This window comes from Eretmochelys imbricata, chromosome 10 (genome assembly GCF_965152235.1).
Source record: "Eretmochelys imbricata isolate rEreImb1 chromosome 10, rEreImb1.hap1, whole genome shotgun sequence".
In the NCBI taxonomy this organism is placed as follows: Eukaryota; Metazoa; Chordata; order Testudines; family Cheloniidae; genus Eretmochelys; species Eretmochelys imbricata.
This window is the reverse complement of record NC_135581.1, coordinates 72,932,924-72,948,549: the sequence shown is the minus strand read 5'-3', so window position 1 is coordinate 72,948,549 and position 15,626 is coordinate 72,932,924. Positions and strand designations below refer to the sequence as shown.

Genomic DNA, 15,626 nt, shown 5'->3' with positions numbered 1-15,626 from the left:
GCAAGCCAATGACCATGCATTTTATTGCCCAGTTTGCCAATATATATGAAATTTGTACCATCCTATGACAGCCTCAGAAAATTTAACAAAAGGACTGACAACTGACCAAGTTCTGAACAAAATAAAAAAACTGAACATTTTAACTCCATGGATAACTAAAAATAAAATATTGGAAATTGAGACAAACTAAAGAGTCTTTGAAACCAAATATAGCCATATTTAAATTAACTATTTCATAAAGCTTACAAAGCCCTCAGTATTTACCAGCTTTAAAAATATTTCTCATTTTCAGAATCCAATGATCAAAGAAATGTAATACACCTAAACATCAATACATTCTAAGTATTTTTCAGCCAGGAAAAAGACAAACCAAGAATAAAGTGTAAAAAAACCATTTATTAAATAAGTCACTTAAAAACAGCATAACAATACATTTTGCCCAAATAGGTAGTAATATACTGGATATCAACTTAATTCCCGTTAAGTACAATTTCTTGGAGTATAAAATTTTGCCACCCACACCTCAAAAACAGATCCATTTTCTGTTCGCTTGTACAACACCCTTTAGAAATTCAAGTCCATTTTGGTAGGATGATCACAAACCCAAATCTTCTCTGGTTTAGTAACACTGAAGTCCATGTTAAAATGTCCCTGTCTCGGATGGATATATCACAGCACTCATGCATTAGTCCATTTCCTCAACCTCTCAATCAACAGTGGAACTGCCATCTTGGTTTCCCATTCGTAGACTCCATTTGACACTCTTCATCTGACTTGACTCTTTATAAAAAAAATTAAAAGAAAAATGCTGTTGGAATATAGATAATTTATCCTTAAACTAAACAGACAACATTCAACTATGTACCTTGAAGGCATTTTAAACATGAATTTTAGAACTAAGGCTTCATGAATTTGGTTCAATATAATTATACATGCCAGAACAGCTGCTTTTGTCACCAACTAACATGGGCACATCCAGCAGTATGTCAGGTAACAGTTTCCAAAAATACAAATAAATACTACAGGAAAAATTAAGAGTTCAAGAAACCTTTTGAGCACAGTGAACTCTGTTCTAAAATTTTGCATAGGGAACTATTAAAACATTAAACATAGATTGGAAATAGAGGATTTTACCTCTGGTGACAAACTTTACTGGATTGACCTATCCACTAAAGTTAATGTAAAACACAATACTTCTAGCCAAACAGTAATGATCTCAAATCAAGTTGAAACTAACCTTAATTTTTTGCTATTAGATGAAATTTTCAATGATTATCCCTCTCTCTGCTTAAAACACACAAGTAATCAAACCCAATAATGCCAAAAGGTATGAAAGCTAGGTTACTATATGAAGGTGTTGACTGGAGTCAACAGAAATTCCTACATTGTGCCATCTTGGCTATAGTCTTCTTGTCTAGAAAGAGGAACACCTATGGTGATGGCCATTTTAAAGTGACCAAGTATCAGAAAATAGATGGAATGGTCATTTCAGTAGCTACTGGAAGAGCAAACGTGTCAAAATCAGATAAAAATTATGCAAAATTACACTGCTTTGTCTCATTGCCTTTAACACAACCAGCATAATGTCCAACCATACTTCCTCCAGCCATATACTCAATGTTTGCTCTTCATAAAGCAGCAACAAGGCTTAAGGCACCAGATCAGTGACGAAGTTAGAAGTGTCCAGATGAAGCATTATTGTGACTGCTATTAAAAGTGGACATTTGGCCCAACAGGTCAAGTTCTCTTGCCTCTTGATTTTAAATTACATCTTTGCTACTGAAACACAAACCAAATGTGGTCCAAAGACAAATGAACTAATGTACCTTTTTAAACTGCTATTTGCACCCATATAAACATAAGCCTTAAGTACAGGAAACAACTAAATGGCAGAACTCAAAAAGCCTACAAGCCATCTACGAAGTGCTAATTGTAAGCGAAAGCCTCTGAACTGTACAAGAAATGGTTTTCAATAATTGTTTCCTCAATAGTGAATTTGCATTCTAATTTTACATTTGTGACCTTTTATTTCCTTCTTTCGATTTATTCTTTTGAATGTGGCTTTTTAACTTAACACAGTTTAATTTTACAGCCAATTCTACCACTATCTGGTCCCCTTAAAAAAACCTCCAGGCATAATCTTTCCAAGAAAAGCTGCAAAAAAATGTATTAAAAAGACAATAGAATTGAGTGGAATCATCTAGTGTTTCGCCTCATCATTCTAGTGCCACTATTCTCATTTCAGAATATCCTGTCAAACTATGTAAAATCTAATCATAAAGTCCTTAGAGCAAACTTCCTGTACCAGGTTAACAATCTGCCATTTACTATGTTTCATATCCCAGTATTCCTATACAGATGAACTGATTTTTTCCCCTATTTCAGATATATAATGTATCTCTATTCCACATAAGTGGAATACAGGAGCAGCTACTTACATTCAACTTTTAGTTGCATCATATAGGTAACAAGTTGAGGGTGGGCAGAATATTCAAATCACAGCGTCTTCCCATCTTCAACCTCACACACCACAAGGTTTTTTAGGTTTTGTCATTAATTTGTTTTTTTTAAATTTCAAGTGGTATTTCTACTTTAGTGGGGGGGTAGCTATTTTTAACTAATATTCTATAAACTGAAAAACTTACTACAAGTTTATTATGCATCATATATTGTATATATTAATTTAGATTTAAAGCAATTTAGGCACTTGGAGATTAGTCCATGTTTCAAAATATTTTTAGGAACTAATGAAATCTGACTAAGGCATCAAAATATGATATAACCACACTGTCAATTCTTGTTAGTGAGACAAAGTGGGTGATATAATAGCCTTTATTGGACCATCTTCTGGTCCAATAAAACCCACCTTCTCTCTCTAATACCCTGAGACTAACACTGATACAATTCTTGCCAGTGTCAAATATTTGTGAATGCTGGGGTAAGTGAAGTGGATACCCAGTACATAATGAAATTCACCAAGTTTCTTGTTTCTTTTTATGGTTACTGCTCTTGTTGTAAGAAATAAGGGAAGCCAAGTGTTGATCTGATAATCATAGTACACTTTTTTCCCAGCTCAACCCATAAAAACCTACTTTTGTTGGATCATTCCACTGAGTGCAAAGCAAATGTAAGTGATTGGATAAAAGACATCAGCCCTAAGGTATCTCTGCTTGGTTCAGCCATATTTGGTTGTACCAATGAGTTTGCAAACAATTGACATAGTGGTAATCTGAATCTCTCATCTTGAAATTACCACCACCACCACCACCTTCAGATGCATACACTTATCTAAAGTTACTATTTTTGTAACAAGATCCTGCAATTAAAGGAGTTACAATAAGGGGAAAGTATGAACAGCATTCAGTAAATCTAAAATAATTTGGACCCAATTCTTCAAGCTACACAGCTACAACGGTGTGTTATGTTTTTAGGGTATATCTAATAAACGTTTTAACATATTTTCCCCAAGTTAGATTCCTCCTCCAATAAGACTTCTACAGTGGCTTTAGGTTTGTTTTTAAACAGTCACACTGATCTATGACTAAGATTCTTTTTACTACATGAAGCTTATGTTCTCTTTATGTCCTTCTGTAGTCATAGTGTTAGCCATCACTCAAGAAGTACACTTACCTATTAGCTATTGTATTTTTATTTCTAATTAAACAAGATTTATATTTAGGTTACTCAAAGCAGTTAATACAATGCTTGGCAGGTTTCCTTCACATCATCAAAATAAAGAAACGCCAAACTTTATTAACAGTCCACTGCAATACCTGGGTAAATTTTCAAGCACCAAACAAATTTGAAATTTTAGAATTTCTAAATTTATCTTCTCTTCACACTCTCACAATACATATTAACTTTTCGCTCTAATTTAGAAAGATGGATTTTTTTTAAGAGTCCACAACAACAAATAAAATTTCAATCTTTTGTAGCCAAAAATAAGTGTTCAGTTTTACCTCTTATGTTTGTCAAAAACCCTTCACAGTTCCCTAAAGTACAGTAGGGAAGTCCAAACGTGTAAGCATAATATATACTTATATATCAACAACATGTATATACAAAATACCAAAGTTATAAGATTCTTATTTCAAACAAAGAAGGCTGACTAGGAAGACTGTCAAGCTTTTTCATGCTTAGACTTTTCTGTATATTAGAATTTTTTAAAAGTTATAACTTCACAACAAAGGAAAGCTATTTAAGAGGGAAATCCCAGTAAAGGAAAATGGGCAGGAACAAGTTCCTAAGTTTAAAACTTGAGGCTTTTACGTTGCCAACGTTTACCAAAGCAGGTCTTCCTCAGAGAGATAGAGCTATAATGGACTTGTACATTAGTGCCACTCTTTCATTGTAGGATGTGGAAATAGGTGACATTCTCACCGTACAAGAAGGTATATCTTCATGAAGAGAACAAAATACAAGAAGGTCCTTTATTGATCTCAGAAGGCTCAATGTAGTTTTATCCAGTTAAAAAATGTGGATAGGTAAGCACTACAGATGGTCTCCAAGGGAAAAACTAGTTCACTTCCACTGACATCAATTTGAGTTTTGCCTACGTAAGGATAGGAGGTGTTTTGTTTTTTTTAAGGCTATCTCGAGGATGAAAGGCTATTGAACTAGACAATGAGACAATCATAACTTTACACATTTGGAACTGTTGGGTTCTGATATATGACACTGATGTTCATGATGTAACTTTAAATAGGACAAGGCATTCTTAGCTCAGAGAAGTTTTATTCCAGCTCTCAAGGATTTCTATTCTAACTGAAGTTAAAGGTTCAAGAATCTTTGGTCACATCTTATAGATCTGTTTTGAGGTTAAGTAACTTCTGAAGGGTACCTCTGAAATCAAGTTGAGGACAAAATTTGCAAACACAAACAGGACAGCACCTTAAAGAGTTGGGCTGGATTAAAGGTAACAGCCCACATAAAATTTCAAAATGTCATGTAGAGTACACCAACTCCAAAAAGAAGGTTTATGGTGAACTCAAATGCTTTTATTTCTTATTCAAGAACTTTCAAACCCAAATCACTAGCCCTAAGTTTAAACTTAAATTACAAACACATTTTAAAGGAAAACATTCTAAAGATAATTCCTCAAATTAAGTTCAGGGCTCCTGTCTCTCTGTCCTAGAGATTTTTACAAAGCACCATAAGGAAGTGAATAACTTCCCAATGTACAGGGTAATTGGGATGTCTTCAACTGCTGCTGGGAAACATAACTCTACTACAATGAGTTTATAAACCAAATTAAAGAAAGAAGAGGAACACAAAGAAAGGGTATAGGGAAAGTTGGGGTGAAATTTAACTTTGTTGTTAACGTCAACCTTCACCCCTCCTTTCCATGACACAGCAAGAAGTTATACAGGTTCCCATACTTTTAACAGAGGTCAAGACAGGGTAAGAGGACTGAGGAGGAAGATAGCACAATGGTTTCTGGTGGATAGCATGGCAAAAGTGGGTTTAAAAGATTACGTGCAACATAGTAAGAGATACCGTTCCATGTGTAGGAAGCATTAAAAAAAGCAGTACAAAAAAGAGAAGACAAGTACAGTGGGCAGGGTACAAGGAACAATAAATAAATAGGAACGATATGTAGCCAGTGAAGAATTAAAAAAGCAAGACACCACACACAATACTAGTTGCACCTACATTTGGCAGCAAGCTCCTTGTATTCTGCAGTACTCTAGTGTGGCAGTTTGGAGATTCTAAACAGCTTAATTTAAATTAAGAACAAAGGCTTTTAATGAATGAGAAAGAGCCAGAAGAGTATGTCACTACCCCCAATTATTTTTATAATTAAAATAAAGACTTATACCTCCTCCACCAATTTTCTGTTTACAATACGCTCCAGGGGTTGTCTAGACAAGGCAGGACTTTTGATTCAGTTTGATTCAGCATAAACACAAAATGCACTGAAAATTAGGGCAAAGATAATGGTATGCAGAGATACGGAGTCAACAAGAGGACTTAAATTTGGGCAGATAAAAGAAACTTGACTCTCACTACCTGTTTTAAAGGTCATACAAAGTAGTCCCAGGGTACATTCTTTTTAAAATATAATTCAATAAGGAAGTTGTATTCCCATTTTCATCCCAAATGGTGGCACTAGATATAATCAACTCTTCTCTCCTACTCAAACCTGACAACTATGCATTTTGACAACAGAGGACTATTCCTAAATGAGACCCTATAAACTAGTTGCTCAATGTGGCAGGCCATACCCTAAAATCATATAGCATCCTTTGTGAAATTACAGATCTCTGGAATAAGAAGGGGAAAAAGAGCTAAGTCTTAGAAAACTCCCTGGAGATAGTTACTAACTAGTCTGCTTAAGGACCCTTGCTGCTGTTGATAGGAGCACACAAGGACAACACTTGGCTAATGGTATTAATAGGATAATTAAGACATTCATTCTGTTATGTGATTTTCTATTTTTACCACAAATTGAGACATAATATTGATGAAGTATTGTACTATTTGTACAAGGTAACATATTTGATATATTGTAGTCTGTACAAATACAGATTTGATTTAATGTTTTAACCTTTGTTCTCATCAAGAAGTCAAGTCACAAAAATGGAAGATCAAGAGTGCCACAGCATTATATGAAAGATTTAAGATTGATTGAAAATACCATATAAAAAGTGCATTTCATAACATCACCAAAATAAGAAGAGTTTAGGACTCTGGTACTTTTAAATAAACCTATTTTTATTTAAAATATGCTTCAATTCAATCAAGTTTAAGGACATTTTCAATCAATTTTTCAGCAAATTAAACATTATAGCTATAAATCATATATTTTAAATCACATGTAAGTATATTAAGAATAACTTACCAGTGCTTCAACTAACATCAGCTATTTTGTGCATACTGAGATCAATTCCTCACCACACCTGTAGGGGAAAATATACATTAAGAAAACATATCGGAAATCACTAAATAAAACTTAAAATTCACTGATTTTTATGTAAACACCAGGAAGTGCCTAGCAAAAAGCTGCCACCACAATCCCATGTGGTTGGGGGGGTGGGGGGGGATGTACCCAATAAAAGAAGACCAAAAAGCATACAGCACTTGTCAGAGGACATGCCCTAATCACAATTTGCACCTCAGCGTACTGCTAGGCAACTTGAGAAGGCAAAGATCTTATGAAAACTCTTCCACAATTTAGAACTACCCTCCATATCCTGGATACATTAATCTTCAGTGACACATCAGAGGTGCGATTTGAAAAGAGGCTATGTATAGCACTTTTGGAAACCAAGTAGATGGGAAGACTAACCAGGCATCAGTGGAATCTGAAATGGATTCGTGTGTGAAATGCCCTGATGGTTTTGGCCTACGTCTTCCACTTCATTCACTTTCTTAAGTTTGCTAATTACCAAAAAAATGATACTGCAGTTAAATATAGTACGTGTATTTACCAAAATTTGCATGCATCCAATTTTCCTTGTAAGGCAGCTACAACAGCATAGCAAAACTCTATACCCATTGTCCAGTTTTCTAAATGTGGTCAGCTTCAGAACTGAGTATCTCAGTAAGAGCCTACTGACAACCCATATCAATAGGTGTTACAATATCAGTACACTATCAGAGACAAGAAAGTAAATGGCTCCACCTACAACCACCCGTAACGCCTCCAGAAAGCAAACTAACACCAAAAGCTCTTTGTGATTACACAACTAGAAAATTTTAAATAAGTTACGTTTCTCAGCTGAGCCAATAACTGATACAGATGCTGTCTGAATCCTAGATCTCCCCCATGACAAAGAACTAATTTAATTTAAAAATTAAGAATAAAATTTTCAAAAACATTTAAGAGACTAAGGAGCATACGATTCATTGAAAGTCAACAGGATTTAGGCTCCTAGATCACCTAACTCCTTAATGCTGGCCTTAATCTAATTTATATCAAATGAGTCAAAAATTCTCTTGCTAACAGCAGTTGGCCAACAAAGTTTCTCCCATCACCTTCAAAATCTATTTTCAAGAGAAATGTAACCTTTGATATGAATGTATTCATAATAAATTCTCACAATAGTTTTAATATTTAATGTACAGATTTCTAGATTCTGATATTTTACTTCATACTTTTTCCTTCAAGTTACTCCCTTCATTTCATATTTTCCCCTTCCCACATCAGATTTCCATTTTAAACATGTTTTAAATGAACTAGTTCTAACAACGTAATTATAATTTTTTTCATAAAGCCTGGTTTCTTTCCACACATCTGGGTATCCATCAAACTTGACTGGTAACCCGTATGCAACTGACAATTTACCTAAGTAGAATATCTAAGGAGTTTATAGGACTAAAATGTGTATTAAAATGTGATCCAACCACTGCTATTAGATCCAACAGTATATAGCATTCAGCAGTATTTGTTTTATTCAGTGTATTTAATTTCTCATTCAAACAACTGAGAGAGGTTCCCCTGCAAAGCAACCTCAAATTCTGTGTTATAACACAAAGATAAGTTTGCTTGTCCAATTGAGTGTTTACATCTATCACTTCCCTCTTCAAAGAAATCAGCAAGCACTAGAGACTTCATAAAAGGCAACTAAACAAAGCTATGGTGAAAGGTTGAACTTCAAAGTCCAATCTTAGAAACTTCTAATAGTGTATCACATCATCTAGGCATCTATTATCTAGGTTCAGAGATCATTTTTGTTCTCGTTTAAACATCTGGTTATTTTCATGACGACTCTACTGGGCAATAATCATTTGGCTCTACTCAGGTTATAATGGCCCAGTCAAACACAGACATACCACAGTTCAATTACCAAGAAAGCAGATTTCAGAACATTAATGTTATTTTAAAGTCAGTACAATTGTGGAAGAAGCAGTTAACATTTGGTAAGCAGATAGTTGTCAAAAGTGTCTACTTTGTCTACTGGATGAACTGAAAAAGAATGTTGCCAGCAAAAAAAGAGAAAGTAGCCGTGGGATGGCAATAATCATATTTCTTGCATTTTCACTAGTGATAGTTTTTCACAATTGTCCAACTACATGCCCATTATACTTTCAATTTCCAACTTTAAATGTTATCATACTGACACTCAGATATACCAAAACAGCTATTTATCTTATAATCATAGAAAAACACCAATTAATGAACTCAAATGCACCACTAAAATGCTTAAGTTTTATGCCATGCATTCCACTTAGGAAACTGGTCATTAGTAAATATTAATTTAAGCCAAATTCCATTTGCATCTCCCATTTATAGTTTAACTTGATATCTGAATAAAAATAAGATTTTCAATTAGACTAATGGCTGTAACTCTACAGACCAAGTGTACTAAAAAAAAAAAAAAAAACACTTCCCCAAATCAAAGTATCTGAAATTTCCAGACAGCCTTATGGATGTCCTTTGCACTAATATCTCATTCTACAAGTTATGAAACTGGCAGCCTTAGAGACATAATGCTCTGCTCCATAGACAATGGCTCCTCTCCCTAAGGGATGGCATGCTATCTAGCTCTAAAGGAGTCTTGTACGTCTAACATGGTCTCTTTACTGTGATGCAGTGCAGTCAAGGTGAGGCTCATTTGTTTTTAGATGTCATGTTTTCTGGTTAAATGCATCAGGGACTACAATGATTCCAAAGCATAAACAAACTGTTTTATGAATTCCATGACACGTTAACATGCTCTCAAGTGTCTGAAAGTCAGATCTTTTCTTGGTTTCCTAGAGGTGTGTACAGAGTTTACTGAGGTCTATACAATGTATTTAAAGAACAGCTGCCAATATAGTAGATCAAAAGATGTAAGATTTGAATTAAATGGACAAGAAGTGAGGATCTAAACAGTCAAAATGATTAGAGAACATTGGAGACCATAGTTTTCACAATATATTCAGTACAAAGAATACCATGGTGGTACAGGACGAGTTCAAGGTCATTAAGATGAAAGGATTCTTTTCCAAATGCCCTTATAAAAGTGTTTATTAGCCAAACCGGGTCAACCCAACGGGTCTAACTTCTATTTGTATTTATGAATAGGTCAACCATGACTGATGATTTTGGATCTTAAAAAGGCTTGACCAAAGGAATAAAAATCATGAATTCCACAGACTAAGTGTAAGAATTAGCACCAGGATTTGGGTACACTGTTCTACTGTAATTACAAGCCTGTCCTTGGCTTTTTCATCGGTAGATTATTTGAGAGGCCTGGACTTCGTAGCATTCTGTTCCAGTAGACTGAAGATTCACATCAGAAGTCACATGCATGCCATCAAAGATGCCAGATAAATTTCTTATAAGGATTCCTAATTCTCAAGTTTCATATTATACAATTACATGACTGACTTGTTAAATTTTACACAGCATCCTCATTCAAAATTTGTTTTCCTGCAGTCTGCTTACATTGTAAGCTATATGACCACTTCTCTATATTAATTAGTTTGATTTGTGTGTCATACTGGCAAGACTTCTCAGTGTAGGTAAAATGGAGACTGACTTTCAACTGCTACAAGCAGAGACACTTGAAAAGTTGTATCTGTATCCGAATAGTTAAAGCAATTAGCTGGAACAGGCTAAAATTTACATCTAAGCTAGAATGGATTTCTGTACACAATCAGGTGGGAGATCTTATGAGAATGGTATGATTTTTGCTAATTTTTAGTTATGTAAAACAGTTTTGGGGGTACACTTTAACATATATAATTAATTAAGATTCATTTTAAGGATTCTCAGTTAATTTAAATCTCTTCATCAAGATGATCTTAAGATTTCATGACCTGAATTTGTACATTAGTATGGTAACCTGTAAGAAGAAATCTGTCATTAATACAAGCACCAAGTAAGATCGACAACTCCGAGTTACATTTGAACCATGCTACCTTTCATCAATCTAAAAAGGTAAGATAAAGAGGTCTCAAATTTAAAGGTAGTTGAAAATTAGTCTACTTAAGTTGTAGAAATAACAAGTTATCTGGCACTACTAGTACTTTGGCTTCTCATTTTTATAGCAAAAGGGTTTTAGAGGGTAAAACATCCAAAAGAATTTTTTTAAATTAAGTGCATGAAAGCCCAAACAGAAAACTTGAAATATGATCATGAAGTAATGAATTCAGGGACAATGTATTCCTGAAGTTTAACTCATTAACTTTATATATACACTTATGTGCTGCTGAATATGGAGAAACATAGAAATACCTGCCTTGGGTTTCTAAATTCTTTACTTTTATTTGCTATGTTACTATGCAATATATTTTAAATGGTACAAACAGATCCATCTCCTTTTACTGAATGGACTGTCCCATAATCTTGAGAAAAGACTGTATTTAGAGGGCACGTTAAGAATATTATGAACTGTATTTAATATGCACTAAAATTTGAATGCAATTCCTGAGCAAGACACCATTCATTTACTGTGCTAAGTACCCTTTAATGACTTAAACAAATACCACAGCATAAATTTACTGCTTATTTGCTGAAAAACTGAATTTTAAGAGACTAACAGAATCACTAATATTACGTACCTGACATGAACACTACAGAATTTTGAACGTTTCCTTTTATTCCAGGTTTAACAGACCAGCCACTGGAACCAAGAAACAGTACCCAGGTACAACCCTTTTAAAAAAGAAACAAAGAAGTTTGTTTAAAAGATCAAAAGCTATCTAAGAAATTCCACCTACGCTTCTGCCATAGGACTATCTAAATGTATATTTCTTTAAACATAACTTTTTAGTGATTGCGTATTAAAGTTCTCATCTAAAGTATAAAACAAGCACATGGAGAGTAACATCATGGTACAAAATTAGAAATAATAAATGTAAATAAATTCTTTGAAGAACCTTAAATGTTCATGCTCTTCAAAAGACAGCCAGGCCCCGAGACACTTCTTGTAATTAGTGTGTACGTTGGTTATTCAGTTTTTGATGCCATGTTTAAAATTTACAATATGCCTAGGTGAACTTGTTTTTATTTAAATTTAGAATTCAGAATACAAATGATTTACAAAATTCAGTACATTTTTTCACTTAGGAAAAAGGGTAAATGAAATAGGAAGTTTTCGAAGTAAAGTGATGAGCTTTTTCACCAAATTTCAGTCAAGATTGTTATAGATGAATTCACCTTTTAAGCTATTAGAACAAAATTAATTTGACAGAATGCCTAAACACACTTTACATTAAATTTTAAAACGGGGCATTTTTTGCATCTTATACCTACATTAAGACATACCATTTAAAATCCAAATAATTTTGTAGCGCACCCCATTCAATTTAATAAGACTTGCAAAACAAAGGTCACTTTTACCTTTTCTAGTAAAGCACAGCAGTAGACAATTAAACATAAACCCCCAAGAATGAGAAAGTAACTGAAAGTGGTAATGATACTGTGTAAAACTTAGAACAACCCATTCTTACCTAAAAAAAATTGTCTGTACAATCCTCCTGGAAGCCAGTCAGCCATCAAGTAGGTAAACATTTATGGAGTTCTATCTTAAAAAAAAAAGAAAAAAAAAAAAGAAAAAACACACAAATGTTACTGTTTTGCTCTAAAAAAGGTTGTAAAAATTACTTGTAAAAATATAAAAAGAACAGCAATTTTTAAGAGAGTACTGAGTTAATATTAAATCAAGACAGTATTCGCCATATACGTTATTATAATCTCTGTGGCAACAAAAATATTGGTGTTTTTACATCTGAAGAGACAGACTGATGATGGGGTGGGATTATGAAACATCACATGCACAGTCCATATTTTTTGCATGAGAAGAGGTAAATTGACTGTCCCTCTCCCATTATTTTTACCACTACCAGACCATTAACCATAAAGATGAAATCAAAACTGTAACATATATTTCATAAAGCAAAAGCAAGTAGTATTTTTATAGTTTCCCTCAATACTCTCCTTTACTCCATAAAATGCAAAAGCCCTTACAAGCTTTACAAAATTTAGTAATACAAAGTTAAATAAAATCCCCACTATCAACAAACTATGATGTTAAAATGGCTGTCATCTTCTGTGAATTTTTAGCCACAAGTTATTTGATCTCTCCAAGTGAGATATCAGCTTTTCCCTTTAGAGTACAGTTTTTAAAACTTGCAGCATCTTTGACCTTTAATCAGTCCCCAAGCATTGCTCTTTAACACTACAAACACCACCAAGTTTGCCTTTCCTCAAAAGGCTTAACTTAACTGGTTGGCAGTTATTCATCCCCAATATTCCCCAGCCTAGTAAAAGCTTCACAGATAATTCTATGAAGAGTCAGTATTTTAAAGTCATACATATTACACACTGAGGACTCCTACGAGTAAATTCAATTCTCAGTACCTGCTAATATAAATGGAATGCAAATCCTTTAAAGTTTAAAAAAAACGGTTTAGCAATTTTGTTTTCAAAACCAATTTAACTATTGAAGCTGAAACAGCATTTGAAGGAAAAACCACTGAAGCTTTTTTTTTTAAAAAAAAGTCATTGTGCTAAAAATACAGCAGACTTTCACCTAGAACTTTCTTTTCAGCAAACTGTCATACCCTAATACTGCAGAGATGTAACTGTAGTTATAAAACCATTACAATTCAAACCTAAAATGAAGATACACAAATTTGTGTGCAAGATTAACACAATCATGTTTTTAAACATAAACATTTCTAAAAATATCCAAGTTTCATTTTCATAATACCCAATTCACATTTACAAGGAATATCATGAAACTGTAGATTTACCTTTCAACTGTTGTATTTGAGAAAGAGCACAAAGACTTTAAAATATTCTTCTATGACTCAACACTAGATAAATTACAATAAATATGGCTACATACCATCTCCAATTAATACAAGAGTAGCTACTTTATTTACCTTGTAATATTCTACAGTAACTTTTTATAGATTTGGTATTTGAACATTATCCTAAAACATGTGAGTAATCATTAAATATGTGAGCAAATATGAAGCAAACACTAAATATTCCATTTAAACTTTTCCTTTTAAATGAGTGTGATAACTAGTATTGAACACAAGCTCTAAATTATAAAAACAGTTACACTTGAACATTGATCAAAATGCTATGCAAATAACCGCAGCCTGAGTAGCAGAAAAATGCATAAATTAAATACCAAATACAAAATGACACTTTAGCAAAGGTGTTTTAGTAACTACATATTTCAGTGTCATTTGCAATTAGTTACTTTCACATATTATTCATTTTAAGAAACCAATTTTCCTTCTGCAGAGCAGTCTAATTCACGACTGTAATTTTTTTTAAACTTTAAACTGTAGAGTTGGCATAAACAAGGCTGTTTTAGAAGATTTCTAAGTTTATATAATGCCAGTTTAACCACAACACTACACTGCGCTTAAATCTCAGACTTTTGTTTAAAGCTCTGTCTCCAAACTATTTTTTAGATAAATTAAAAATTTAATTGATCGTTTCAATAAAGTACTGAAGCTCTCTCTTCTGCAGCCTGCTTTCGTTCACGGGTGCAGAAAGAGTTAAAAGCCAACACCCCACAAAAAAAAACAAGTTTTATTTTTAAGAAACAGACATGGCGTCTTTGTTCTTACAAACTAGGGAGAGTAGATCCCCTTTTCAGCAGCAAGGGGCAATAAATGTTCTTTAAAAAACTATTTTTGGACCTTAGGACTTGGAGCTAAACATATAGTAAAGTCTACAGCCCCACTCCTCGTTAGTGTTGCACTGGAGTTAGTAACTGGTCTGCAAATGCCCCCTTGCCATGGTGCACCGGAGACGGACTGGGGTGCGCCCCCTCTCCAGTAGTCCTGCACTAGGGCCCAGGGACTGGTTTGCAGCCCCCCCCCCTTAGTACTCCATGTGGGGACTAGGAGCCAGGGCCCCCTTAATGCTGCACGGGAGGGGAGCTCTGCATGCCGAGTCTTTAGGGAGCTCGCAGAGCCATGGGCTCCCTCCGGCTCTGCAGCACCCCGCGGCCCCCCAGCGCGAGAGACGCCCCCCTCACCGAAAAGGGGTTGCAGCGTTGGAGGGTGCTCGCTCCAGGCTCTCCTAGCCCAGGGCGGAGGGGAAGGGGGGGGGCAGGAATCTCCCCTCCCCCTCCCGGCTCCAAGGACATTTTGTTTTTCCTCTCAAGGACAAAGAACAATGCGGCGCAGAGACGGAACCACTCACCAGCAATGCGGAGACCGGCGGCGGCCCGGAGCGTCGGGCGCCGTTTCCCCTCCTCACCCAGCCTGCGGCGGCGTACGGCTCGCCGCCCGCCCGCCGAGCTCGAGGCGCCGACAGAGATTCGCAGCTCGGCGCCATCGCCCTCCGCCCGCCCGCAGCCCCGTACGGAGCGCTCGGCTCGCCGCTCTCCGTCTCCCCGGAAACCCTGAGTGCCGGGCCCGAAGTGGCCCGCGAGGCCGGTGCCCAGGTGCCTCCCCGACTCCGGCGACCCGAGCGGCGGCCGAACCACCTGAGAGCCTGGTTGCGGCTGCCTCCCCGGCCATCTTGTGCGGTGTGTGTGAGAGAGAGTCTGTCTCTCCTGTCTTCTCTCAACTCCTTCCTCCCCTCCCCCCGCACAACATGGCCGCCCGAGTCAGTACTCACTGCGGCGGGGAAGGGGCTGGGCCTGCGCTTCTACCCCCTGCCTACCGCTCATTCCCCCCCTTCCTGCCTTCTGCGCGTGCGCCAACCACTGCTCTCCGCCGGC

The 15,626-nt window shown here is 35.9% G+C and overlaps 1 long non-coding RNA gene across 3 annotated transcripts; it reads right to left on the bottom strand.

The window, feature by feature from the left end:
- Positions 1-376: 376 nt before the first annotated feature.
- Positions 377-15,485, bottom strand: LOC144270748 (uncharacterized). 3 transcript variants are annotated; one of them, XR_013347236.1, is made up of 5 exons: positions 15,104-15,485; positions 12,382-12,456; positions 11,491-11,584; positions 6,842-6,899; positions 377-780 (listed from the first exon to the last, which is right to left on the bottom strand). It is a non-coding gene; the product is annotated as an uncharacterized LOC144270748 (long non-coding RNA). The 3 variants fall into 3 exon arrangements; XR_013347237.1 differs by having other exon boundaries at positions 12,382-12,452; XR_013347238.1 differs by lacking the exon at positions 15,104-15,485 and adding an exon at positions 13,687-13,705.
- Positions 15,486-15,626: the final 141 nt, after the last annotated feature.